The sequence below is a fragment of the Macaca fascicularis genome, chromosome 5 (genome assembly GCF_037993035.2).
Source record: "Macaca fascicularis isolate 582-1 chromosome 5, T2T-MFA8v1.1".
In the NCBI taxonomy this organism is placed as follows: Eukaryota; Metazoa; Chordata; class Mammalia; order Primates; family Cercopithecidae; genus Macaca; species Macaca fascicularis.
In genome coordinates this window covers 40,475,327-40,502,738 of record NC_088379.1, presented here as the reverse complement: position 1 = coordinate 40,502,738, position 27,412 = coordinate 40,475,327, and the positions used below count along the sequence as shown (strand labels likewise).

General features: G+C 40.4%; 1 protein-coding gene across 46 annotated transcripts in view; it reads left to right on the top strand.

The window, feature by feature from the left end:
- Positions 1–27,412, top strand: part of APBB2 (amyloid beta precursor protein binding family B member 2) — a 409,320-nt gene that overhangs the window by 48,576 nt on the left and 333,332 nt on the right. For 27 of the 46 annotated variants that reach the window (XM_065544914.1, XM_074039640.1, XM_074039654.1 and 24 more), the window contains exon 2: positions 23,942–24,098. The exons of 5 other annotated variants lie outside the window; for them this stretch is intronic. The gene's annotated coding sequence lies outside the window, so the exon portion shown is untranslated. Of the gene's footprint in view, positions 1–23,941; positions 24,103–27,412 lie in introns of all 46 variants that reach the window. 14 more of the 46 variants (XM_074039649.1, XM_074039662.1, XM_074039644.1 and 11 more) reach the window with 1 other exon arrangement.

Sequence of the window (27,412 nt, the reverse complement as noted above, 5' to 3'; positions counted from 1 at the left end):
TAAAGAGCTAAGTAGGAAGTGAGGAAACAGAGGAAAGAGATAAGAAGAGAGAGAGAGAAAAAATAAACGATTCTGAGAACTGTCGGGGTACTTGGTTACATGGGTAACCTAGGGATATAGTACTTACGATGGCCCCTGAGTGAGGGCAGTCTTGTGGGACTGAGCCCTTCTATCTGTGGCCCCTGACTCCTTCTGGGTAGTTGGTGTGAGAATAACATTGGATGGTAGGATGCCCGGTTCATGTTGGAGGATCAGAGAATCCAAGATAGTCCTTGTAGCATCCTTGAAAGATGAGTACTCTTATGACCCTTCTGCCTGTGCAGTGAGGAAACAGATAAGTGACTTGCCCGACAATACACCACTACAAATGGCACATCTGGGGTTCTTTGGATTCTAACTGTCTCTCCCACATGGGTGTCTTGCGGACATCTCAAATGGTCAAATAAAATATAAAATAATCGCTGTTTTTGTGAGGGAAGTGTTAGAGGGTTCATGGCTTTGCAAAGTGGTTTATTGCTCTGATGGTTAATCTTTCTGCAAATGGGGCAAAACAGAAAATATTCTCACTTAAGCCCTTTGTAAATTGAAAGCTTAAAAAAAGTGAAATCCAGAATTATTTTTCCTGAAGATGGACTCTATGTTAATTTTAATATGTACTTAAACACCTGGATTTAGTCTAGCCCTCTAAAAAACAGCCATGTTTAAGAGATCACTTAGGACTATTTCTAAATTAAAAGAATCAGCTTCTTAAGTCATAACCTTCTGTTGGTTCTTAGAACATCTGGAATTTACTCTTTGTATATATGTTAAAGCTAGTGTGATGTAGGGTTTTAAGTCCAGAGGATAAACTAGCTGTTTTAGTTATTTAAAGGTTAACATTTAAGGAGAAGTGATATTACTTCACTTTTTCAGGCAGTCTGTATAAGGTTTTGTTTTGTTTTGTTTTTCAAAGGGACTTATCACAGAAAGTATCTATTAAACACTTGATTGGATTTGTGCTGTCTGGGACAAAGGGAAACTATTGTGGTCTCTTAGTTAGATAAAAGGGAAATTATGTATCTAGGGATCTCCTCTGAATGGAAGGAGCCTTCTTTTGCATTCTGTGTCAGTGTCTTCAAACTCTGTAATCCTAAACTACTGATCATTACTTGTCTATATTTTCAAAGTCAGTTGTGGATTGAGAGATTGTAATGTGAACGCTGCTTACGTTTTATCTCAGTATACAAAGTGAGTACCCCTCATGTGAAAATCTGAAGTGCTCCAAAATTCAAAACTTTTTAGGTGCCATTGTGATGCCACAAGAGGGAAATTTCACACGTGACCTCATGTGACGGATTGTGGTCAAACCAAAGTCAAAACTTTGTTTCATGCCCAAAATTATTAAAACTACTGTGTAAAATTACCTTTAGACTATGTGTATAAGTTATATATGAAACATGAATTTCATGTTTAGACTTGGACTCCATCTCCAAGATACCTCCTTATGCAAATATTTCCAAATACAAAATCCGAAACTCTTCTGGTCCCAAGCATTTTGTTTAAGAGACCCCCGCCTTTATAGAGCTTATAGACTTTTCTTTATAATTAATTTCCTTCTGTCCATGTTCCTTGTTTTTGAAACATTAGAGAACATTTATATTTCATTTAGGTTGAATACAAAGCTATAGAAGTATGTTATTTGAGGTTTTGGAGTATAAAGGTGATCTCAAAATTTTTAGGATTGAATTTATTTTTCTCATTTTCTAAAAAATAGAATTAACGTGGAAAACACACATTTGCCTTAGACTCACATGTCCAGAGTATGGAGGGCCTCAGAAAAATCGAAATAAGATTTATGACCATATTGAAGAAAGTGGATTGGTCCAGTGTTCCCTAGGATCTGTTGTATTTAGCTTAAAGTCGAGATGTCCAGGATGCCCATTACCACTGTTAACAAGAATTTTTTTTTTTTTTTTTTTTTTTTTTTTTTTTTTTTTTGAGACGGAGTCTGGCTCTGTCGCCCAGGCTGGAGTGCAGTGGCCAGATCTCAGCTCACTGCAAGCTCCGCCTCCCGGGTTTACGCCATTCTCCTGCCTCAGCCTCCGGAGTAGCTGGGACCACAGGCGCCCACCACCTTGCCCGGCTAGTTTTTTGTATTTTTTAGTAGAGACGGGGTTTCACCGTGTTAGCCAGGATGGTCTCGATCTCCTGACCTTGTGATCCGCCCGTCTCAGCCTCCCAAAGTGCTGGGATTACAGGCTTGAGCCACCGCGCCCGGCTAACAAGAATTTTTGACTGACATTTGTTTGTGATCTGAAAGGTGTATGTATTTTTTTGAGGAACTATAGGAATAATTTTTCTTTTCCTTAAGAAAATAATCTTCTTTCTCTGAAAGCTGAAAATCAACTTTTATTATCTTTTACTCCTCCTGCCTCCTGGCCCCAGGTATTCAGTTGATAAACCATGTCACTTTCCTCTCTCTTTGGTCATTCTCGTTGACCTAGTACAGGGACCCATCAGGTGGATTATTGAAATCCAAACTGGAATCCTCACTTCCAATACACTCACTAATGCTTTAGAATATAGATCCAGGGCTATTCCCCTATTCAAAATTGCGTGATGATTCTCAGATCCCTCAGCAGATATGCAGTCTGTCATTACCATATTCTTTTACCCCATATCTTTTGCCCACCTGTGCTGCTGTTGGTTTAAAATATGCCAGAATCATCCCTGCCTTGTTGACATTACCCAGGCTGTCCTCTATGTCACATCGCATGTTGCTCCAGCTGGGCCCAAACTGCCTTTTTCAAAGTCTAGCCTAGGTCTCACCTTATCCTGGAAATTCTTCTAGCGTCCTCTTAAATAGTTCTCACTTATCTTCCTTGAATTAACATTATAGAGCTTATCACCTTTCTTGGATTGTGTCTTCCCCGAGATAAGGATCATATCTTATTCACCTTGTTGTTCCACATACCTTGCCGTTACTGATACTCAGAAGATATTTGTTGAATTGAATCAACAATTAAATAAAATTTATTATTTATTTTAACAGAGTCTCACTCTGTTGCCCAGGCTAGAGTGAAGTGGCGTGAGCAGAGCTCACTGTAGCCTCAACCTCCTGGGCTCCAGCAAGCCATCCTCCCACCTCAGCCTCCCGAGTACTGGGACCGCAGGTGTGTGCCACCATGCCCGGCTAATTTTGTTTATTTTTTTGTAGAGACGTGGTCTTGCCATGTTGCTCAGGCTGGTCTCAAACTCCAAGGCTCAAGCAGTCTTCCTGCCACAGCCTCCCAAAGTACCAGGATTACAGGCGGGAGCCACTGTGCCTGGCCTGTTCTCTTATATTATTTTATGATGAACATGTATGTGTGAGAGAGACAGAGAGAGAAAGAATGCATATGGGTGAGTCCTTTATGCAAGGTACAATAAAGAGCATTGTGGGGAAATAAAAAGAAAGCAAAATCCAGACTTTGAGACAGAATTGTCCCCATGGTACAATTGATCTGATTTCGTCAATGAATCAATTGTTAGAAAAAGGGAGACAGAGAGATGAATAGGAGACCTAGAGATTAAAAGAAATTTAACAAATACTTTAACCAGTTACTATGTATAGACTGGCTGTACATAAATTCTGATTCAACAAATTGAAAAAAAAAAAAGATGGGGAAATTTGAACACTGATCAGATAATTGATGTTAAGAAATTACTGTTAATTTTTGTAGGTGTTGTTAATTTTAATACTATTGTGATTATGTATTAGAGTGTCGCTTAAAAATTTTATCTTTTTAAGAGACATATACTGAAATATTTGAGGATGAAAGGATGTGTGATGCCTGGAATTTACTTCAAAACAACCGGTGGTGATGAGGTGGGGAGAGTAGATAAATGTGGAAATAAAGTAAGATTCCCCATGAGTTAATAATCATTGAAGTTGGTGGTGGCTGGCTGTATGGGGGTTCATTCATTCTTTCTACGTTTGTATGTGTTTGAAAGTTTCTATAATAAGCGATAAAAAAAAAAAATAAGGGATAGGAGACTTTGTTGTTGTTGTTGTTGTTGTTGTTGTTGTTGTTGTTTGAGACGGAGTCTCACTCTGTTGCCCAAGCTGGAATGCAGTGGTGTGGTCTCGGCACACTGCAAGCTCTGCCTCCTGGGTTCATTCCATTCTCCTGCCTCAGCCTCCCGAGTAGCTGGGACTAGAGGCACCCACCACCATGCCTGGCTAATTTTTTTTTTTTTTTTTTTTAGTAGAGACGGGGTTTCACCATGTTAGCCAGGATGGTCTCAATCTCCTGACCTCGTGATCCACCTGCCTTGGCCTCCCAAAGTGCTGGGATTACAGGCGTGAGCCACCATGCCTGGCCGACATGGGTTTTGTTTTTAAAGAATTGAAAGAACTTTAAACTGGAATTTGGGAGGCTCAACATTCTACCCATGGCTTTCTCTCTAAATCTGTGTGACTTGGAGTCACTCTTTCAACATTTCTGGGCCTCATCTACTCTCCTGAGTAAATAAGAAGTTGGCTGTGTGGGGTCCTCATTGTCCCTGGTGTCCGGAATGTTGTACTTTATTTTTTAATTTTAGTTTTTTAGAGATGGGGTCTTGCTTTGTTGCCCAGGCTGCAGTGCAATTGCACGATTTTAGCTCATAGCTGCCTCCAATTCCTGAGCTCTAACAATCCTCCCACCTCAGCCTCCTGAGTAACTGGCACTGCAGGTGCCTGCTACTATACCCAGCTTATTTTGAAATTTTTTGTAGAGAAGAGTTTTGCTATCTTACCCAAGCTGGTCTTGAACTCCTGGACTCAAGGAATTATTCCACCTCGGCCTCCCAAAGTGCTAGGATTACAGGTATGAGCCACCATGCCTGGCTGAATGCTATACTTTGAGAGAGACTTTGGGCTTGGACTCAGAGATTCCAGAATAAACGAGCAGTGTCTATGAAAGTTGTTTCACCCAAGCTGTATATTTGCCAGATCACAATTCCAAACTTATCACTTTTTTTTTTTTTTTGCGGGGGAAAAGGATCACAGCTGCAGCATTCTGTAATGCACGCTGTCAGTTCGAGTTGGTGTAATTGCATTCTAAAGCAAAGAGGCATTATATCATAATTAGCTGGGGTAGTCTTATCCCCAAAGTTAATGCTGTGGTGTAATGATTAAGAGGTCAGGTTTGGGAGGCCACGTTCACATCTCAGCTTAACCACAAGCTGTGTCACTTGGACAAGTTACTTGTCTACCTCCTTCCTTAGAGGGTCGTCATAAGGATTAAGTGAGCTAATGCATGCAAGGTGCTTAGGACAGTGTCTGGCACATAGTAATGGTTCAATAAATGGTAGATGCCATTTTCATTGGCTTTATTAGTTTGATTTATATTTTGGATTTTCAGTTCTTGTAAGGCATGTTGAGGTTTAAGCACATTTGTCATCCTTAGGCCTCCCTCCCTCCTTCCCTCCTTCCCTCCTTCCCTCCCTGTCTTTGAACTAGAAGTATATTGGAAAACTCACTGCAATATGAGATGAAAGAGTGTGAGAGGGAGACCATGGTAACCTGGGAAGGGAGTTAGTCACCAAACAAAGCCTCTTAGAGGTCATCCTGTCCCACCCTTCTGTTGGATGCTGATGGACTGAGTCGCTGAGGGATTTGCCCAAGGCAGCCAAGCCCAGGGCGTTAGTGGTAGAGCTGTATCTTGAACCTGGGTCTCCTAACTGCTGGTTATTTCTGCTGCAATCTTCAGCTCCCTGAAGTTTCCTCTGTCATCCTAATTGCTGACTAGAGTGCATTCTGGAGAGAAAATTTCCCTGTGTCTGGTTTATCTAATATTTAAAAAGTCATCTCTGTTAAGGAATCTCTGGTCATGTCCTAGTATTTGCAGGGAGGGAAATGGGAATGCACATGGTGTTCCTCAAGCACTCTGACTAATCACTTCATAAGCTACGGGTTGTCATTTCCTCTCCAAGGCGTGCTGATCCCAGGCCCTTGTCTTCCCTGTCCAGGCCGGCAGCACCTGTGAGGCCCCCACCCGTTCTTTACAGCCAGCTTGCTCTGGGCCCTGGATCACTGCATTACTGTTGTCTGAATCACCTCCGTGGCCTTGTTTTTCATCCTTGATGTTTTCCCAAAAGTATTGTTTCTCCAGTACCCACAAAACAGCATCCTGTGATGTTTTCTTCTTCTTTTTCTTCTTCTTTTTTGCCCTTAAGCCTATTGCTTCCTTCCTTAATGTTGTTTCTTGCTTGCTTTCATTTTCTTTGGATGCTTCTATTTATTTGCTATTCATTAAGCTGAAAATAGAATTACAAGCTTCTCTTACTTATTCCAGGGATGAGACTGCAGTTTATAGATTATTCACATCCCTTTGCTTTTTCTGCAGCTTACAGGAACTTTATAGTTCATGAAAATTTCCTAGTAAGGGAAAAGTAATGTCTCTGTAAGTCTTGAAAGATTATGTAGTGATTTTATCAACAAGATAGGATACTAGGCTTAAGAGTTGAAATGGTTAGATAAAATCCTGGGTTTCAATTTCCATTCATAAACTGTGGTTCTTTGGACAAGTTATTTTTAGCTTTTTCCATTTCAGTTTTTTCATCTGAAAAATGGGAATGTTAATACCCATCTCTATGGGTTGTTGTCTTGGCAGATTTACTGAATAAGTTCAGTGAGTCAGCTAATATTACTGTGTATATTATGATCTTATTTGAGCTTCATAGAAAAATAGCCCTTTTGAGGTAAGTTGGGTTATTTTCTCCATTTTTTAAAAAATTTTTTATTTTTTTTATTTTCTCCATTTTTATCTGACTTTATATTAATTCATCTGTTCCCTTCCTTTTTTCCTTCCTGTTTCCTATCAGAGAGAGAGAGAGAGAAAGAAAGAGAGAGATAGAGAAAGGGAAAGGTCGATTTAAGGCTAATACATTTCTCTTGTACCGATGCAGCATTAAGGCCTAGTGAGTTTGAGACTTGCCCTTCAGTCCTCTCTTGGAGGAGGTGGCAAGGTGGGAGTGGAGAACTCCTTCCTACATCTTTAAACTTCAGGTCGGATCCTGGTTCAGTACAACCTGAGAGGACCTGGGGGTGAGGTGGGATGTGTATAGAGCTTCCTCTTTAGTCAGCTTCATGTCCTTGATTTGGAACTGTGTCCAGGATTCCTGAGCCCAGGTCTTAGACTAAGGAGGCAGGGTGGTGCAGGAGGCAGACATACCTGGGATGGAATCTCGGCTGTGCTAGGAACCTCCCTGCTCCTCGGTTTCCTCCTTTGTACAGTAACCGTGCCGTGGGGTGACCTTGAGGAACAGGACAGATGGGTAAAGGGCCTGGCATGTAGTAGGTGCTCCATCGATGTTAGTTCCTTTTCTAGTTTAAAATGTGTTTCTGGTTTGTGCTACAAAAAAAAAAAAAAAAAAAACCTGCAAAAAGAATTTCAGGCAGCAGCATATAGGTTGCAGAGCATTTTTGTGGGCAGTAGTACCCCTCAACACCCCTGAACTATCCCTATTCTCCTGGGAAAGGCCTGTCTTGTAGAGTTGGGACTTGGTTTCAGCCAGTGTTTCTCACCTCCATGTGCGCATTAGAATGATATTGCTTTGTCAAAATGCACATTTTGGGCTCCAAACCAGACCTGCTGCCCAGACGTGTACTTTTTCGAAGAGTTTTCCAGATGTTCCTGATGCCACTGTAGCATAGAACTGCTGCTTTCAAAAACCGGAATGACTTCTTAAGTGTGTCTAAATATGATTCTGTTTGGGCATCGCCTCTTAGACATAAACTCTTAGAGAAATAGGAATCCTTTTCTGAGAAAAGAATGTGTGTACTCAGATTTATAGCAGACATTAACTTACAAATACAAGTTATTTTCACTGCTAGTGTCACATGAGGATTTCCTTTTGAATAAAATAAATAAAACAAAACACTGCTGAACACTTTTCACCTCTGACTCATTAATGGGAAATGGATATAATTCTCATAGTAATAATAGCCGACTCAGGCACTTTTGCATGTATTATTTAATTCTGACAGCAGCCCTATGAGTTAGATGGTATCATTATGCTCATCCTGCATGACATGTCAGAGGCCACACAACTTGGAGAGTGTGGAGCCAGGCTTTGAACCCAGGCAGTCTGGCTCCAGAGTTCATTTTTTTGTCCCCAAAATATCCCACTTCTCTTAATTACAAGTAGGATTACCTTGGGAAATGGACTTTGGAGTCTGTGGCTCTTTGATTGTTTTGTTTTTGAGATGGAGTCTCACTCTGTTGCCCAGGTTAGAGTGCAGTGGTGCAATCTTGGCTCATTGCAAACTCTGCCTCCCAGGTTCAAACAGTTCTCCTGCCTTAGCCTCCTGAGTAGCTGAGATTACAGGTGTGTGCCACCACACCCAGCTAATTTTTTGTATTTTTAGTAGAGACGGTGTTTTACCATGTTGGCCAGGCTAGTCTTGAACTCAACCTCAAGTGATCCACCCACCTCATCCTCCCAAAGTGCTGGGATGAGCCACTTTGCAGCCTGGAGTCATAGCTCTTATCAAAGAGCCATGGAAATTTGCAAAGAACTGGCAGCTTCTTTCTCCACTGCCCCTATATTTTTTCTTGGCATGTCTTGGTCTGGTCTGGATATCAGGAAGATCCATGCATCGCAGCAGTTGTGTGTGCTGGTGGGTTGGTGTGGGTGGTGAAGCAAATTTACAATCCCACCTCTCATATTTGCTCATTCCACTCTCCCACCTATTGGTAGAGTGGGATTAGCTTGCTCTGGGGTGAAAAATTTAGGGGTGAATTCTTTGGCTTCTTTCGCTCTAGTTCAATGGTAGACAAAGTTCTCTTTGCCTGCCAGGGCCTGTTGGCTTTCACAAGCCTAGTGTTAGAAGGTTATTTGAAGAAGGCTTTCATGCAGGAGCTCTTTGCAGCCTGGAAGAGAGTACAAAGTAGTCCGGGGAAGAATGGTCGGGGGAAGATTTGCCTTATATTGACCTGCCTGAACCAGAAAATTCTGGAGCCGTCGTGGAAATGCAGCGGGTAAGCCGTTAGGGAAATGCAGCGGGTGTGCAAGACAATAGAAATCGCCACTTGCTGTGTTCCAGGCACTGTGCCAAGTGCTTTAAAACACTTTATCCCTAATCCCTTCTCCATCTGGAAGGTAGATGTTATGATCCGTTTTTTTTTTTTTTTTTTTCCCTTTGAGATGGAGTCTCTCTCTGTTGCCCAGGCTGGAGTGCAGTGGTGCGACCTCGGCTCACTGCAACCTCTGCCTCCCAGGTTCAAGCGATTCTCCTGCCTCAGCCTCCCAAGTAGCTGGGATTGCAGGCGTACACCACCATGCCTGGCTAATTTTGTATTTTTACTAGAGACGGGGTTTTCCGGTGTTGGTCAGGCTGGTCTCGAACTCCTAACCTCAGATGATTCGCTTGCCTCAGCCTCACAAAGTGCTGAGATTACAGGCGTGAGCCACCGTGCCGGTCTGATACTTGTTTCATTTGTTTGTTTGTTTATTTATTTATTTATTTTGAGACGGAGTCTCGCTCTGTTGCCCAGGCTGGAGTGCAGTGGCGTGACCTTGGCTCACTGCAAGCTCTGCCTCCCGGGTTCACGCCATTCTCCTGCCTCAGCCTCCTGAGTAGCTGGGACTACAGGCACCCACCAGCACGCCCGGCTAATTTTTTGTATTTTTAGTAGAGGCGGGGTTTCACCGTGTTAGCCAGGATGGTCTCCATCTCCTGACCTCATGATCCGCCCGCCTCGGCCTCCCAAAGTGCTGGGATTACAGGCGTGAGCCACCACGCTCAGCCCTGATCCTTGTTTTATAGAGGAGGAAACTGACTCAGAATATTAAGTGATGAATCTTAAGGTCACACAGATAAGGAACGTATTCAGGATTTGAACTCATTTCTCTCAGACTCAGAAGCCAGTGAACTTTCTGTAATACTTTGCTCCATCTTCTGTGAAAAAAAGTTGTGTACTCAGATTTATAGCAGACATTAACTTACAAATATAAGTTATTTTCACTGCTAGTGTCACATGAGGATTTCCCTTTGAATAAAATAAATAAAACAAAACACTGCTGAATGTTCTCCTGAAATGAAAGCAGAGAAATGAATGAGTGAATGAAGCTGGAAATGAATGAGTGAATGAAGCTGGACTGGCTATCGATACTTGGAGCACACGGAGATTCTTCCCCCATCCCCTGGTGAACTCTGATAATTTCCTTTATAGGAAGTCTGTTGGGGATTTTTCTTTTATGTTAAAAATGATATATTACAATATCTGGACCATAAAGTAGCAGTTTGTATTTTTAGCTACATTTATTTCTGACTTCTTTACTTATGATTTTTTTTCCCCTCAATTAGTTATACCTCTTTTTCTTCCTCCTGTTCTTCTCCTTTTCCTATTTTTGCACCCATTTTTTCTAGTAGAAGGTTTTGCTTGCAAATGTTACTTGATGGATAATGGATGTAATTTTTTAAAAATTCAGGGTTTTTTTTTTTTTTTTTTTTTTTTAAGTCTCTGAGAACAATTCATAAAGCCTTATCTGTCAACTATGTGCTACTAAAATACAGGATGAACTTTCCAACAAATGTTATTATAATACTTGTGGTTCCATCTCCAGTTTGGCCATTATAGATGCCCTGAGGAAACAAACACAGGGGAAAAATAAGATAACGATCAAATTACTTATGATTTCACTTTTGTGGTTAGATAGATTTCTAGCTAGAGCTGGAGTTGCTTCTTAATTAAACAGGTATTTCAGGAGGGCCTGAAATCTGCCAAACCCTATACTAGTCTGTGACTTGATTTCACCTGTTGGTTGGGTGAATAGCTCCATTTCTGCTTTGAGTTGGTTTAAAAAATTCTTAGCAGCAGCTCTCAGCATAATTTATTAGGCAAGAGTTTAGGAATGTTATTCCATGAAAGCTGCTTTCCTGCATGCTTGACGGGTAGCACCATGTCTGCTTGACTGACTGTCTCGTCTGTCTGAGTAGTCTGTCTGGGTAGTATGTCTTTTGGAGTCTCTCTTATTTGTCCTCCTTTCTCCTTCCTTCTTTATTTTCTTGACTAGGTAGAAATAGTATTAAAGTTTACTTTTAAAAAGTGTTGAATAGATCAGAGTTTCCCATCAAGTTTCCTCTAGACCATCAGCATTAGAATCAATTGTGCTTGTTAAAGACACATAATCTTCTGCCCTGACCCGGAATCTGAATTTGAGAATTGCTGAATTACAGTTACCTGCGGTCACTATGTTATTTTAAAACTCTCAGTAGAATGTTCTGTTTCTGAATCAGAAGATAATCGCATTTTCCCCTGGAGTTAATGTACTCTGATTTAAAAAAAACAAAAACAAAAACAAAAAAACAGTTCCAAATAAGAATCCTGGAATTAGGTTTCAGAATTTGAGAAACTTTCATTAGACTTATTGAAACAAGAGTTGGTGTTTCATACACTGTGGATATCCTCGAGTTATTGTTAGTAAAATGTCAAATTACTTGACGTTTAAAAATAAACTTTAATGATGACCAAACCCATTAATTTTAAGTCTTTGTTCAAACTACTTATGATTTAAAATGAGTCACAGAGTTGCATCGGGTGGCCACACTGGGTAGAACTGGGTACTGACCTCTGCCAGTCAGCTGTGTAACTCCAGGCCCCAGGGTGCCCCCTCTGCCCAGCCAGGGATTGCATGGATATGCTGTGATCTCCCTTTTGGTTCTGATTGAGTTGGACCTTGTGGGAGGAGAAACATAGATGTTGACAGGTGAGCATGTATGTTGGAGAGAGAAAGTTTTATCTTGGCATAGGACTTTTAAAACACAAGGTAATTTTTAATCAGTTTTGGGACCAAAAAACACTGAATTTGGGGAAATACTGGTAGTGGAAAAATCCAAATTCTGTCAAAATGTCTAAAGAGGTTTATTCTGAACCAGTATAAGTGACTGTGGTCTAGGTTACATAATCTCAAGAGATCCTGATAAAGTGTGCCTGAGAGGGTTGGGCTACAGCTTGGTTTTACACATTTCAGGGAGACAGGAATTGTAGGGTGAAATTATGGCATAGGACTTTTAAAATGAAGATGTGAAAGTTTACAGTCCGTAGAGAATAAAAATATAGAAGTTTAAAAGAAATGATTGGTAGTTTCTTTACTCATTCAGAAAAACAATGCCATATTTCCTAAAATTCCTGGTTATGGAAATGCAACCAGGAAATTGACTTCCTTAAGGCAAGGACCATCCTTTGTTGGACACATTTGATTTATTGTACTATTGCCAGGTACATTTGTGTTATTTTATAAATTCCAGTAGAAGCAGGTATAATGGTAGGAGCTGGGCAGAGCAGTATTTCCAGTCATATTTCTTATTAGAAGCCATCTCTATTGGAGGAAAAAAACAAGGCCTGCTGCCTCCAAAGGTTAATCAGTAATGGACATAATTCAAACAGCTGGAGAACTGAGGAGAAGTTGGAGTTTAGCAAATGATTTCTTGCATGTGCAATTGTGTTCCATTTCTCTCCATTCATTTATGGAGAGAATGATAAATGTATCAAGGGTGGTGAAGTATATAAAGAGCATTGTTTCTTAAATCTCAGTAATTTATGGACCTCTTTATTTAAAGGAAAAATTTCTCACAAATCCTCAGTAATAAATATTTTTATTATGAAGGAGCTTCAATATAAACTAGGTATAAACTCCTTATGCTTCTAGCTCTTACTTAACTGTAAAGCAGTGACAGATTTATAGAGCAAATTCAAACAAAACTACAAAACCAATAAAATTCAAATTAATATTAATTTATCATGACAGATATTTTGTTTCACTAAAATTAAACCCCTCCTCGAGAATGTGATTATGTTTCTGACAGCTGGAGTGCCAGTTCTTTTTAGATCTGCATGAAACTCAATTCCTCCATTTTCCTGTATTCTGTGCTTCCTTTGTATTAAAGCTCCTTCATTTAGCAAGAATGCAGGATTTAGGTTTTAATTCTGCCTCATTTATCTTGACTTGGCCTTGAAGATTAAGATTGTACTACTAGGTGCCAAGATGAGAAACATAAATGGAAGCCTACTTTTGATTGGTAAGATTTCAGGACTTGTTGCCTAGTTACAGATGAGATAGTAGAGGAAAGAGAAGGGTCACTGGTACCTGTAATTTTGGGTTGCAGATTTGGGTGAGAGTGAATGGTGCCATTTAGCAAAATGTGTAACAAAGGAGGAAAAGTAGGTTTTGGGAGAAGATGATTAGTTTGAGACTAATACTTCTTATTACCATTCAATATGGTAGACTGAATAACATACTTTTCCACTAAAGCATTATATTCTGGATAAAACATTTTTTAATGTACTTCTGAGACCACAAGAATTAAGACATCTCCAAAGTCTGTCACTTCAAGTAGATCAACCAAGCTTCAAAGGGTAAGGTAAAACCCAAGCTTTATGTGTAAGCCAATACAAAAGATAGGTTACCTGAAGAGCAAATGCTACAGGTTGAACATCCCTAATCTGAAAATCTAAAATTGAAAATACTGCAAAATTTGAAGCTTTTTGGGCACTGACATGAAACTCAAAGGAAGATGCTCATGATTTTTGGATTAGGAAGGCACAACCAGTATATATTCTATATAATATTCCAAAATTTGAAAATGTCTGAAATCCAAACAGTTCTGGTCCCAAGCATGGTGGATAAGGAATACTCCACCTATAATATCACCACTGTGGTTAGAGACTAAGGCTTGGGTCAGTGGCAAGATATAAGAGCCTGCATTCCCCCAGTACTTATTTGTGAGAGGAGCTAAAGTGGCTCTAGGAAGATAGTGCCCTTTGGCTTCTGGCAGAAGCAAGTGCAGATCCTTTCAGGCAGAAGGCATCTTCACTTTAGACCTTAGGACTTTCCTAACATCAACTAAATCAGCATTCAGAATCAAAGATCTCCAGTCCTACAAGAAAACAAGCCATCAGGAGTGCAAGTCATCAGAAACAAGTGAAGGCCGGGCGCGGTGGCTCACGCCTGTAATCCCAGCACTTTGGGAGGCTGAGGTGGGCAGATCACGAGGTCAGGAGATCAATACCATCCTGGCTAACACGGTGAAACCCCATCGCTACTAAAAATACAAAAAAATTAGCTGGGCGTGGTGGCGGGCACCTGTAGTCCCAGCTACTCGGGAGGCTGAGGCAGGAGAATGACATGAACCCGGGAGGCAAAGCTGGCATCTCTGCACTCCAGCCTGGGCGACAGAGTGAGACTCTATCTCAAAAAAAAAAAAAAAAAAAAAAAAAAAAAAAAAAGAAGTAAAAAACAATAGATTTAGAACCCTAAGGACTTTAGATATTAGAATTATCTGATACAGAATATAAAATTACTAGGTATGAAACGTTTTAAGAAAGAAAACATGTAATCACAACTAGGTGCAAAATTGACCAGGCAGATTTGGAAAACCAAGACCTAAGGAAATATTAGAACTGTTGAAATAAAAACTAAATAAATTAGATTAGAAATGGGTGAACTAGAAAAATGAACTAGAAAAAAAAGTTTGAAGAAATTAACCAGAAAGCAACGTAAGGGAGAAGAAAAACATGAAAGTAGTTGAAGGATATAACGGTCATGATGAGATCTCTTCTGAGTCCCAGAAAGATAGTAAGAGCAAATGGTCAGGAGTACTATTTGAAGATCTAATGTATATATAATTTCCAGAGAGAGTTTATGAATGACATAAATGGCCAGTGTTCCTTAAATCTAAGTAATTTATGGGCAGATAAGGGAAGCACAACATATAAATAAAAAAATTCATACTAGACATAAGGTAACTTTAATTAACTTAAAAAAAAAAATAAGACCATCTTTAAGAACAGCCAGAAAAAAAGGCAGATTGTTTATCAGACTGAGCGCTGACTTCCCAACAGCAACAATGGAAGCTGGATATTAGTGGAAAAATATCTTCAAAATGTGAAAATATTGATTGTATGTCAAAAAAGCTGTCATTCAAGGAAAAAGCAAAATATGCTTTCAGAAAAACCTCAACCTGATTTTACCACAGAAGATCTTTTCTAAGAAACTTCTTAAAGGATATACTTCAGGAAGGAGAGATTCCAGGAGGAAGGGCTGAGATGCCAAAAGGAGTGATGAAGAAATAAATTGGTAAATATGTATTTAAATCTCATTAATTAAAATTAAAGTTAAAAATTTAGCTCCTCAGTCATGCTAGTTAACTGCATTTCAAGGCACGTGTGCCTAGTGGCTACTGTATTGAACAATACAAATATGGAACATTTCCATAATTGAAGAAAGTTCTGTTGAATAGCACTGTTGTAGAGCAGCGGAAGGGAAGATGCACTAAGATAGTCTCTGCAATGCGTTGACTATAAGATGGTATTTTTGTAAGAGCCACCATTATATGTTAACAATTTTAAGAAAAGCATTGCCCCATATCTTTAAGATGCCATTAAAAAAAAATAAGACACACCTCAAGATTACCTATATGAAAATGTAAAATGTGTCTCTTGAGCCTGGATGCAGTATGGAGTTAGAATGTTAGGGGCATAGAAGTCCAGGAGTTGTGGTGCGGTAGATTGGGAGAGATCTGGGCCAGCACTTTGAGAGGCCAAGGCAGGCGGATCACCTGAGGTCAGGAGTTCAAGACCAACCTGGCCAAATAGTGAAACCGCATCCCTCCAGAAATACAAAAATTAGCCTGGCATGATGGTGGGTGCCTGTAGTCCCAGCTACTCAGGAGGCTGAGGCAGGAGAATCGCTTGAACCCAGGAGGTGGAGGTTGCAGTAAGCTGAGATCATGGCATTGCACTCCAGCTTGGACAACAGAATGAGACTGTCTCAAAAAACAAAAACAAATAAAAAACGGTGAGGAGGTGAGATGTTGTAGAAGTTCTTTCAGGATAAGGCATATGTGTTACTGAAATGAACATCAGCCTGTTATGTATGATAGGAGAAGCAATGAAAATTGCAGAGCCTTCGGGAATTATTTCTGTCACTATATCGGGGAAGGCTTCATGAAGGCAGTAATATTTGGACTGGACCTCGAGGAATGAAGAATTGACATATCAGAGTAGTAGGGCAGGGCAGTATAGATAGAAGGAGTGGCACTAATGACAGCATGGAATTGTGAAAAGGTGTTAGGTTTGGCAATAATTCCTAATGATCTGGACTTCACTGTTTCCAGCTTCTTTCTAGGTAGTCTAGTTTTGATGAAGGAACATTTATTCCCTAAGACTGCAAGCATGCCTTTTACTAATCTTAAGTTGGGAGGTAATCAAACTAACTATACACCTAGCTTGCTACTTCCCCAATGCTCTAAATAGACAACACTTAATACAGGTTTTTCACATCCTCTTGAGCTGCACAATTTATTGGTAAATTTGGGGATTTAAGTTCGGAAAACGTTAATGCCTATGGTGTATTAATAAGATGAGTAGTCATATATAACTTCCTTAGACTAGAGTGGAAGAAAGACTGTTAGCTTGCTAAAGTTCAACGGATCAGAATGCTAAGAAAATAAAGGACAGATAAGACGTGGATTAAAACCCCAGGCCCTTGATTTAAAAGCTGTGTAACACCAGTCAAGTCATTTGACCTTTTCATGCTCAAGTTTCTCCTTTTAAAAGAAGGCATAATAACACTTCCTACCTCAGGATGGGTGTGAAGATTAATGAAAAGCACTTAGCAAAAACAGTTGCCCATTATTATAATAAAAATATTCCAATGCTTTTTCTCATTAAGTAAATACAGTAAATCAGTGGTTCCCAACCATGGCTGTATTAGCATCATCTGGGAACAGTTGAAAAATGATGCAGAGTACTTGGGCTTTGTATTTTATGTAAGAACCCCAGTGTATTAGTCCATTTTCATACTAGTATGAAGAAATAGCCGAGACTGGGTAATTTATAAGGAGAAAGAAGATTAATGGACTCACAGTTCCACATGGCTGAGGAGACCTCACAGTCATGGTGGAAAGCAAAGGAGGAGCAAAGGCACGTCTTACATCGTGTCAGGCAAGAGCGTGTGTGCAGGGGAATTGCTCTTTATAAAACCATCAGATCTTGTGAGACTTACTCACTATCATGAGAACAGCATGGGAAAAACTTGCCCCCATGATTCAATTACCTGCCACTGGGTCCCTCCCATGACACATGGGGATTATGAGAGCTACAATTCAAGATGAGATTTGGGTGGGGACACGGTCAAATCATATCACCCAGGTTTGGGAACCCTTGCTCTGGAGTTGGGTAACATCTTGGTCACTTTTACCTGGATAGTCATCCTTGCTATGCAATATTTTGAACATTGGCTTTTAGTATTGTTGAGTACATGGATTTTCAGATTATTAGAGATTAATGTGTAGATCTTCATGTCTGTGCCTTTCCTTCTTTTTCTTTCTCCCCCCTTTCCTCAGCCCTTTCCCCTCTATCCCATATTGAATTTTTTGTACAGCAGGGCTGACATGTCCTGCACAGCTTAGTTCTGAGGACTTTTAATTAAATAAAACAGATTTTTTTTTTAAGAAAAGAAACTTTGCTGAGGCAGACTTTTGGCCTGTTAAAGTTGAACTTGAGTTTAGTTTCTAAAATAATTCAATTTTATTTTTTGACTCTTTAAAATAATGACTACAGGAAATACTTCTAAAATAATTGATATTCCCCTTGTTAAAACTGGGGTTATTACTGGATGAATTTCAGCACGTGTTCTTTTTTCTTGGGGTAACAAAAAGTGTCTGCGAGTGTTCCATTGTGTGCCAAAACACATAAATTGTATCCCTCAAACCTTAGAGCACCCTTCATATGGTGGTAGTTATTTGGTATACTGTAAAATGTGGCCTGGAGATTAAAATAAGAAAATTTTTTACTATATGCAGATTAGTTAGAATATTCCTTTTAACACTTTTGCATGGATACTTTGGTTAAAAAAAATCATTGTATTGAAGCAGACATAGCGTTGCTGCTTGTTTCTATTTCCTATATGTATTTTATATTTCCTACGGATGAAGAATGACCAAAATATCAGCCCCATTAAAGCAGAAAATTTTTTTAGTGCCAAATCTCCATCACCTAGCATGGTACCTGATACATAGTGATTGCTCGCTAAAAAAATGTACTAAATGAATGAGCTAACAAGCAGCCCAAATTAAAAAGGACACTATCACTTTTCACTGGTAAACTTCCTTCCAGAAGTATTGGGAACGTCACAATACCTGGTGTTTGTCTGCAATTCCATGTGCTGCCTGCATGTTCCTTTAGCCCCCTGAGCCTTCCCACAGATCACAGCTTCCCTTAGAGTCAGTCCATGCAGAAAGAGCTGTGGCTTAGTGTTCATAGTTGTATCCATAATGCCACGTCTAGCAGCATAGTGGTTTCTTAGTAAATATTTATTGGATGAATATATAGTGCTTTATAGTTTCGATAATGCTTTCATACTCAGTTTGAACGGTTGACAGCCCCATGAGGTTGGCCGATAGTATCATCCTAGTTTTATAGATGATGGAAGAGAGGTTAAAGAGGCTGTTAGTTATCCTCGGGTCATAAGTAGCAGACCTGGAACCACAACCTCTAAATCTGTTGATTTCTTCATCCCTTGTTTCAGAACCGCTTTAAAAACATTAGTGAACCTATTAATTAATTAATATTCCCCTTCCCCTAGTTGAAATCCTACAGGGAAAGTTACTACATGAACCCTTTTCCAAACTGCCCTATTGTCATCAGTCACAGACTTTGTTGGATGCCAGTTTGGGTTTTCATAGCAGTTCTTTTTTGGTTAACTGTGATAGATTCTTTTTGAAAAAAAAATTTTTAACGAGCCCTCATTCTTTCAAACAATTTATATTCTTCTTTCCCAGACGTTTTAACGTGTAAATTTATCAATACTGTAAATCTAAGTTTTATACTAAAAATATTCCAGTACTTTTTTTTTAAGTAAATTAATGCGGTAAATCAATGGTTCCCAAAATAAAACAGATTTTCACAGCCCCGAGAGGAGTGGGCTCCAGTGTGTTCCTTCTTGCCTCGTCTGCCTGGTCATTCTGGAATCAGGCTTGGGAAGAAGAGACCTTCCCTGTGACATTAGAAAAAACAAAAAAGGCTGGGCGCGGTGGCTCACACCTATAATTCTAGCACTTTGGGAGGCCGAGGCGGGCGGATCACAAGGTCAGGAGATCAAGATCATGGTGAAACCCTGTCTCTACTAAAAATACAAAAAATTAGCTGGGCGTGGTGGCCGGTGCCTATAGTCCCAGCTACTCAGGAGGCTGAGGCAGGAGAATGGCGTGAACCCGGGAGGCGGAGCTTGCAGTGAGCCGACATTGTGCCACTGCACTCCAGCCTGGGTGACAAAGCGAGACTCCGTCTCAAAAAAAAAAAAAAAAAGAAAAAACAAAAAAGGCTGAGGCAGGTGGATCACCTGAGGTCAGGAGTTTGAGACCAGCCTGGCCAACATGGTGAAAACTGTCTTTACTGAAAATACAAAATTAACCAGGTGTGTTGGCGGGCATCTGTAATCCCAGCTACTTGGGTGGCTGAGGCAGGAGAATCGCTTGAACCCAGGAGGCGGAGGTTGCAGTGAACTGAGATTGCGCCACTGCACTCCAGTCTGGGAGATGAGCGAAACTCCGTCTCAAAAAAAAAAAAAAAAAAAAAAAATTCTGGCCAAACACTGAAGATCCTCAAATGGTGTCAGTGTCTGGGTGCACATTTTGCCAGAGCCATTCACTGAAGCCAAAGACCAACTGACATATGACCAAGGTTTTGAGTAAAAAAAGGATTTCACAATCTGTGAATCAAATCCAGTTCTCATTTTTGTTTAGTCTTCTATTGAGAAAGATAATTTAGTGACTTCAAGCTTTAATCTACTTTGTGATTCTTGGGTTACAGGTTATTTTATCAGACTGCTACATTTAAACTTACCCTCATTATCTTACAAATGACTTTAAGGTGTTACTGGAACAATACCCACAACAAAGCTGTGATTTCATTGTGAAATACCAACAAGACCCTGATTCCGTTTGCCTGCTGCGGACATTAATGTTTACTATTAGAATTGAGGCATCGAAGGGAATAAATAAACTGCTGACATTGTGTTGCCTTCAGGATCCAGCCATGGGAATATATGTTAGAGATTTGAGAAGTGGTTTTGGGTGGAGAAAAAGCATTTTGTTTTTTCCCCCAGCGCCTGACTTCTCAGTTGAGGCGGGACAGAGCCATTGTGTTTGTTCGAGCTCTCACAAAGCCAGATCACATCAGCCCAGGCCGCGGCTTTATGAGCAGCCTCACAGCTCATGCCTTTGTTGCCCTGATGCACAGTCGGGAAAGGATGACGAGAAGGGAGCTCAATAAAGACCTTTCAGGGATTGTTTCTGAGTTTGTCATTGCCATCTGTCCTCTCTCCCCTGGCTTTTCAGGCTATTCCCATTTTGTGAGACTGCTGGGTTTCTGATTAGTGTGGCGTGGACACCATAGGTAGATGCTGTGCAAAAAGTAGAAGTAAGCAATGTTTCAAAGAAATAATCTTAACGAAAACAGAAAAAAAGCCTGCTCTTTCTCCAAGGCTGTGTGGACATAAGAGATGACGGATTAGGATTATTTTAATTATTAGTGACTGTATTGTTTTCTTTATTTCTTTTTCTGTAACAGGGTCTTGCTCTCTTGCCCAGGTTGGAGTGCAGTGGTGAGATCTCAGCTCACTGCAGCCTCAACCGCCCAGGATCAAGCAGTCCTCTCACTTCAGCCTCCTGAATAGCTGGACCACAGGCATGTGCCACCATGCCCAGCAATTTTTTTTTTTTTTTTTTGAGACAGTCTCACTCTGTTGTCCAGGCTGGAGTATAGTAGTACTGTCTTAGCTCACTGTAATCTTCTCCTCCTGGATTCAAGCGATTTTCCTGCCTCAGCCACCTGAGTAGCTGGAATTATAGGCATGTGCCACATGCCTAGCTAATTTTTGTATTTTTAGTAGAGACAGGGTTTTGCCATGTTGGCCAGGCTGGTCTTGAACTCCTGGCCTCAAGTTATCTGCCAGCTTCAGCCTCCCAAAGTGCTAGGATTACAGCATGAGTCACTGTGCCTGGACTAATTTTTAAAATTTTTTGTAGAGATAGGGTCTCACTAGGTTGCCCAGGCTGATCTCGAACTCCTGGGCTCAAGCAATCCTCTCGTCTTGGCCTCCCAAAGTGCTAGGATTACAGGTATGAGTCACCGTGTCTGGCATCTCTTAATTTTTGAAACCACTAATGTCTTTCCCTTAAGACATGGGTAATTTTGGAAGTAAGAGGCTGTACTTGATGCCTTCAGACACTTATTTATTATTTCTAACACTGGTGCATGCATCTTTCCTGTCTCTCACAGGTGGCTTGGTGCAGGTGTAGTTTTATCTTGTTGAAAGCCTTTTGTTCTTCTTTGAGCGGTGGGACTGTAGTGTTACCAACAGGGCCAGTGCTAGGACCAGAAAGCTTTCGGTATGATAGGCAGTTTCTGTTCAGGACACCTGCTGCCCAAGCACAGTGCACTCATTGTTTCTTCAGTTGAGCATGTTTTGGCAGAGCCTTGTCTTTTTTAGCCTAGGATTGAGTCTTCACTTTTTCTCCTGCATGCATTTCATTTTTGGTAGAATAAATTTCTGTCTCATTCTTCTGGTTTTGCTGGTATGAATTTAATACCTGCACACGATTTGTACAAATTTTATTTCCATGAGTGCATGCTGAAATGTCATAGTGGTGGAAAGAGCACTTGGTCAAAGTAGAGGCAAATGATCTCGACTCTCATTCCTGCTTTGCTGGCTGTGTGGCTGTGAGGGAAAGACATTTTACCTCTCTGGGCATGGGCTTCTTGGAGCAATGGGTTGCCAGGGCCCGTAGTGTAAAGATTCTGCCATTGTGTCTTGTGTTTTTCAGGATGCTAAGAGCATCAGAAATAAGTGTGCCGGGGTCATTAAAGGCCCTGCTCCTGTGAGTAGGTAACACCAGGAGACATTCTTTTACTAACTTATTTATTTAACTTATGTATTTGAGATAAGGTCTCACTCTGTCTCCCAGACTGACGTATTGTAACGTGATCATGGCTCACTGCAGCCCTGACTTCCCGGGCTGTAGTGACCTTCCCACCTCAGCTTCCTAAATAGCTGGGCCCATAGGCATGTGCCAACATGTCCGGCTGATTTTTAAAATTTTTGTAGAGACAAGGCCTCTCTTTGTTGCCCAGGCTGGTCTTGAACGCCTGGGCTCAAGTGATCCTCTGGCCTCAGCCTCCCGGAGTGCTGGGATGACAGGCTGTGAGCCACCGTGCCCAGCCTGTTCTTTTAACTAAGTGACAGTTTTATGGCATGGCCAGTGATAGAGAAGTTTGGATGCGATAGGTAAGGGAGGGAAACAACTATGGTTCTCTGTCTGTGACAAGTTTGCAGAGTAGAAAAGAATTTTTTATTTCTAGGAAAGTGTTGTTCATCCCTGGAAGTGTTACTGGATACTTGAGTTTTGAATGTGTAAATTAAGAACTTCTGTGATCAGATAAATACTTCTTCATTTGTTAACTCTATTCAGATAAGAGGCAGACCAAAGATCAGACTAATATAGCATAGATACCCCATTTCTGATTTGTATTCCTGCAGTCTTAAACCCCTTATTTAAAAATGTTCTTAATTCTATAGGCAATACATGTTAATTGTAGAAAATTTGGAAAATACCAGAAAGAAAATACAAATAGCTTCCCAGTCCATAACCCAAAAGTGCTGTTGTTCACCCTTAGGTGTCTTTAGATTGTATGTACTCAGTTTGTAGAACAAAATTGGGACCATACCATACATATATAACTTGATATCTTGCTTTTTTCCTGCTGTGTTCCTTTTGAGATGATTTTTGGGACTGAGGTTTCAATTGAAGGTAGAGATTAATGTAATATTATGCTTGGCACACTTGTGACAAGGACTGTTTTGATTTACAGAAATAGAACTGTGGGCCCAGTATCTGAAAATAACATTTGTCCTGTCCCCTCTTGAATAGGCTTTCAATATTTGGCATATACAGATGTTGTCATAACTGTTACTATAATTAACAAATGAAGACTTCTTAATCTATTAGCTCTTATTGTTCACTAATTGCTTTCATAAGATTCCCTCATTGAGTTTTCTGTGCCAGAATTGCTAGCTGTGCCATCAGTGAGCATACGTTATATCAACACTGTTTTTCTGGAAGCCCTGATTCCTCTAGCTAAAGCATGGTAGCGCCTGTGAGCTAGGCCACGTGTTTGGCAGCAGGATAGTTAAGGGATTCCTTTTGCCCAGTTATATTATACGTTTGATAATATTTATGATTTACTTGTTGAATATTGGTTTCATATATAATTTCCTCTATTAGGAAATGAAAGATTATTCCTTTCCCCTTTGGATTATGTAACCTATAAAATTTTCTGTTACACCATTCACATTGCAATGTAAATATATTCTAAATCCTGAATCACATTAGAATTTTTTTGTAGCCCCCACTTCTGTGTCTTTTTGTGGTGCCCTTTGAAGTCCTGTAATGTTTTATATTTGAGATTAAATCTGGGTTTTGCTTTACTTTTTAAAGCATATTGAGCAATTTAATTTTCTGTTTGAGTTCCTAAGGGGAATGATTCCAGCCCTCTGTGTCCCAAGAATTTAGACTGAGCCCTGCCAGAACATTCCTGTGGTTTTCCACGGGGCAGATCAGTGTGTTCATGAAATTTTAGTTGTAGCTTGTGTTTTCCATGGTTAATTAAAACATCTGGCTTTTCAGTTTCCCACAAACAGAGCATGATCACTAGGCCAAACCTTTTCAATAAATGATTAAATATTTCAGTCCTCCTCTCAGAATAGCCCACACTTGTCTTTAGGATACCTTGTAAGCTGTTGTCTCTGTTTATAATGAGTTTGAATATTGGGAACGTTTTTGAGGTTATCCTGCCAAATACGTGCCCTGAGAGAGAGAAAGTTGGTGACTTTGAGTCCTTATAATGGCTTCTGGCCTTTGCCTCCCCAGGTTTGGAGTTGCCGTGGGTGAGCTGCTGCGGTTTGTAGCCAAGCATGCTGTGGTCGGATCTGCCCAGCCGTGGAACAGAAACATTTGCTGGATGGAAAATCCATAAAAGAAAGCTCCTGTGAAAAGCTGAGGCTGACAATAATTTAAGCAAAATCAGGTTGGTATAAGTAAGAGAGGCTGGATAAAGTGGATTGGGCCCGATAGGAAAAAGTTGTTTTGTTCCTTCCATGCGCATTTTGGAGACCACCCCAAATGATTATTTTCAGTTATTTATGAGAGTTCCAGCATGTGTAAATGGCAGATATATGCTGATGGCCTTTTGTGTATAGTGTCATGTTGTCTTCCTTTCCTTCTCTTCCTTTTCCTCTCCTTTGTCCCATCCTCTTTCTTATCTTCCTTTCCTCTCAGAAGAGAGGAGGACCTTGGCACAAATATTGGAAGAAGCCACAACCAGAAGCCACCTATGCCAACCTCAATGGTCTTAGCTTTATTTTGGGGAAAAAGCGGCGTCCACCCTCATGGAGTTGCATTTGTAGTTTCAAAGACTTGCATTCATTTGTGTTTTTGAACTTTGAAGGGTGGGGCATGGAGACCTGCCATTTCTGCTGGGATAATTCTGGCTGTGAGCCTCCGGTCTGCTTGGCCAGATTTTATGTACTCTAATCTTTCCCCAAACAAAAGCCACCAACACATTCATCTTCTGCAGTGTGTGCATTTGGCATTAAGATACTTATATATGACAGGGGAAGAGAAATGTCCTGAAAAACATAGGTGTTTAAATAAATGCAAAATGCTCTCACTGTGGGCCAGGAGAATGAAACAGCATGGATAACCCCATATGAGGTAGAAAAGTGAAAATCAATCATTTTGAAAACATGTATTGTACAGGGACAGACATTGCAGACCATTTCTGTTGGACATTCTGTGGGTAAGTCAGCTTCCTACATAGGCAGCTGATAAATACTCCCTAGAAAGGAGTGAGTCACAGTCTTTCAGAATCTGTGAAGTAGTGAATGTCTGTTGACTTTGTCTACCCAGCATCCTTTTCCTCCATCTTTTAATAAATCATCCAGATTTTCCCTGGACAATTGCCATTGTCTCATTTTCACCCTATGTAGTTAGAGGAGGTGACCCTGCTGGCTCAGTTATGGGCATGTAACATAAGCATGGCCAGTGATATGGTTTGGCTGTGTCCCCACCCAAATCTCATCTTGAATTGTAACTCCCACAGTTCCCACATGTCATGGGAGGAGCCTGGTGGGAGGTGATTGAATTATGGGAGCGGGCTTTTCCTGTGCTGTTCTTGTGATAGAGAATGAGTCTCATGAGATCTGATGGTTTTAAAAACGGGAGTTTCCCCACACAAGCTCTCTCTTTTTTTGCCTGCGGCCATCCATGCAAGACATGACTAGCTCCTCCTTGCCTTCCACCATGATTGTGAGGCTTCCCCAGCCATGTGGAACTGTAAGTCCATTAAACCTCTTTCTTTTGTAAATTGCCCAGTCTCAGGTACAGCATGAAAACGGACTAAAGGGTCACAACTGTCTTTGGAGGGGCCATAGTATTCTCGTTGCAACTATTGAAGAAGTTTTGCCTTCTGTGTGTTTGTTAAGCTGGAGCTGCTAGTGGCAGTTTTGGCTATGACTTAGGGAAAACCTTACTGAAAATTAAGACAACACAGGAGAAATCAAAGCAGGGAGATGGAGGAAAAGCGATTGAGAGGAAGGGGAGAGAAGGGACACACACACAAATACACAGACATATATATATGTGTGTGTATATATATATATATATTTTTTGACCTGCAATTCAGCAGTGCTTAAACCCAGCATCTCCTGTTCACTTTCCTGGCAGGTTGGCTAGTTCGTCTGAGTTAGGTGTCTGTCTCTTACATCCTAAGATTGGTGGTGCTTTCTAGGAGTGAGGTCTTAGTATAAAATGACTGTGATATAGTCCCTATCTTTAGGGGCTCATGGTGTAGGGCAGCAGTCCCCAACCTGTTTGGCATGAGGGACTAGTTTTGTGGAAGACAGTTTTTCCAAATGGCAGGTGTGGTGGCTGGGATGGTTTCAGGATGATTGAAGCATGTTACATTTATTGTGCGTTTTATTTCTATTATTATTACTACATTGTGGTCTATAATGAAATAATTTTTGCAGCTCACTATAATGTAGAATCAGTGGGAGCCCTGAGCTTGTTTTTCTGCAACTAGATGGTCCCATCTGGGGATGATGTGAGACAGTGGCAGATCATGAGGCATTAGATTCTCATAGGAAGCGTGCAACCTAGATCCCTGGCATGTGCCATTCACAGTAGGGTTCGCATTCCTATGAGAATCTAATGCTGCTACTGATCTGTCAGGGGGCGGAGCCCAGGAGGTAATGTGAGTGATGGGGAGCAGCTGTAAATGCAAATGAAGCTGTGCTCTTTAGCCCACTGCTCACCTCCTACTGTGCAGCCTGGTTCCTAACAGGCCACAGACTGGTACCAGGGACCCCTGGTGTAGGGGATAGGCCAGGTAAGTATTCACATGACTGACATGCAGTGTGACAATGTATCTCTAGAGGTAAGAACAAAGTTTTGTGGGAACAGAGATGGAATTAGGAATTCTTTTGGGTAGTAGACTAGCAGAGAGGGCTATCATTTAACAAGGTAGAAGAGGATTAAGTCTTAGGAACATTAAAAAACATTAAAAACATTAAAAAAAATATAATTCAATTACTTGCAGTTTTAGTCTAAAAGAAGGAAAGGTTTTCCAGAGCCGATAGTTGAAGTAAATTGCAGATAAGGAAGATAATTTCAGAGATTGGTAGTAGTAGAATCTTGTTTATTTACTCTGAATACAATTGTTTAAGGCCTAGCCAAATGAGAGGTTATTAGAAAGCTGTCTGGAGTTAATTTTAACCCGACAAGGTAACAGCTGCTGTTCTCACCAGAACCTCAGTCAGCTTTCTGTTCTAAGGAGAATTAAATGAATTTAAAGACTTATTTCCTCTTTTTAATGATAGAGTCTTCATTAATATTATATTTTGTAATTATACTGTTTTTTGGGGGAAATTTATGCAGCAAGTACAGACAGTTTCCATATGATTCCCACTGCCAGTTTCCTGTATCATTAATATCTTGCATTCATGTGGTATATTTATTATAATTGATGAGTCAATATTGATATATTATCATTACTAAAATCTATAGTTTATATTAGGTTCACTCTTTGTGTTGTATGTTCTATGAGCTTTCATAAATACATAACTTGTATTTCCATTACAGTATCATACAAAACAGTTTCACTGCCCTAAAATAATTGCATGTTCTACCTGTTCATTTCTTCTTCCTGAACCCCTGGCCACTACTCATCTTTTGCCCCATAGTTTTACTTTTTCCACAGTGTCATTTTGTTAGAATTATACAATAGCTAGACTTTTCAGATTGGCTTTGTCACTTACCAGTGTGCATTTAAGTTTCCTCCAT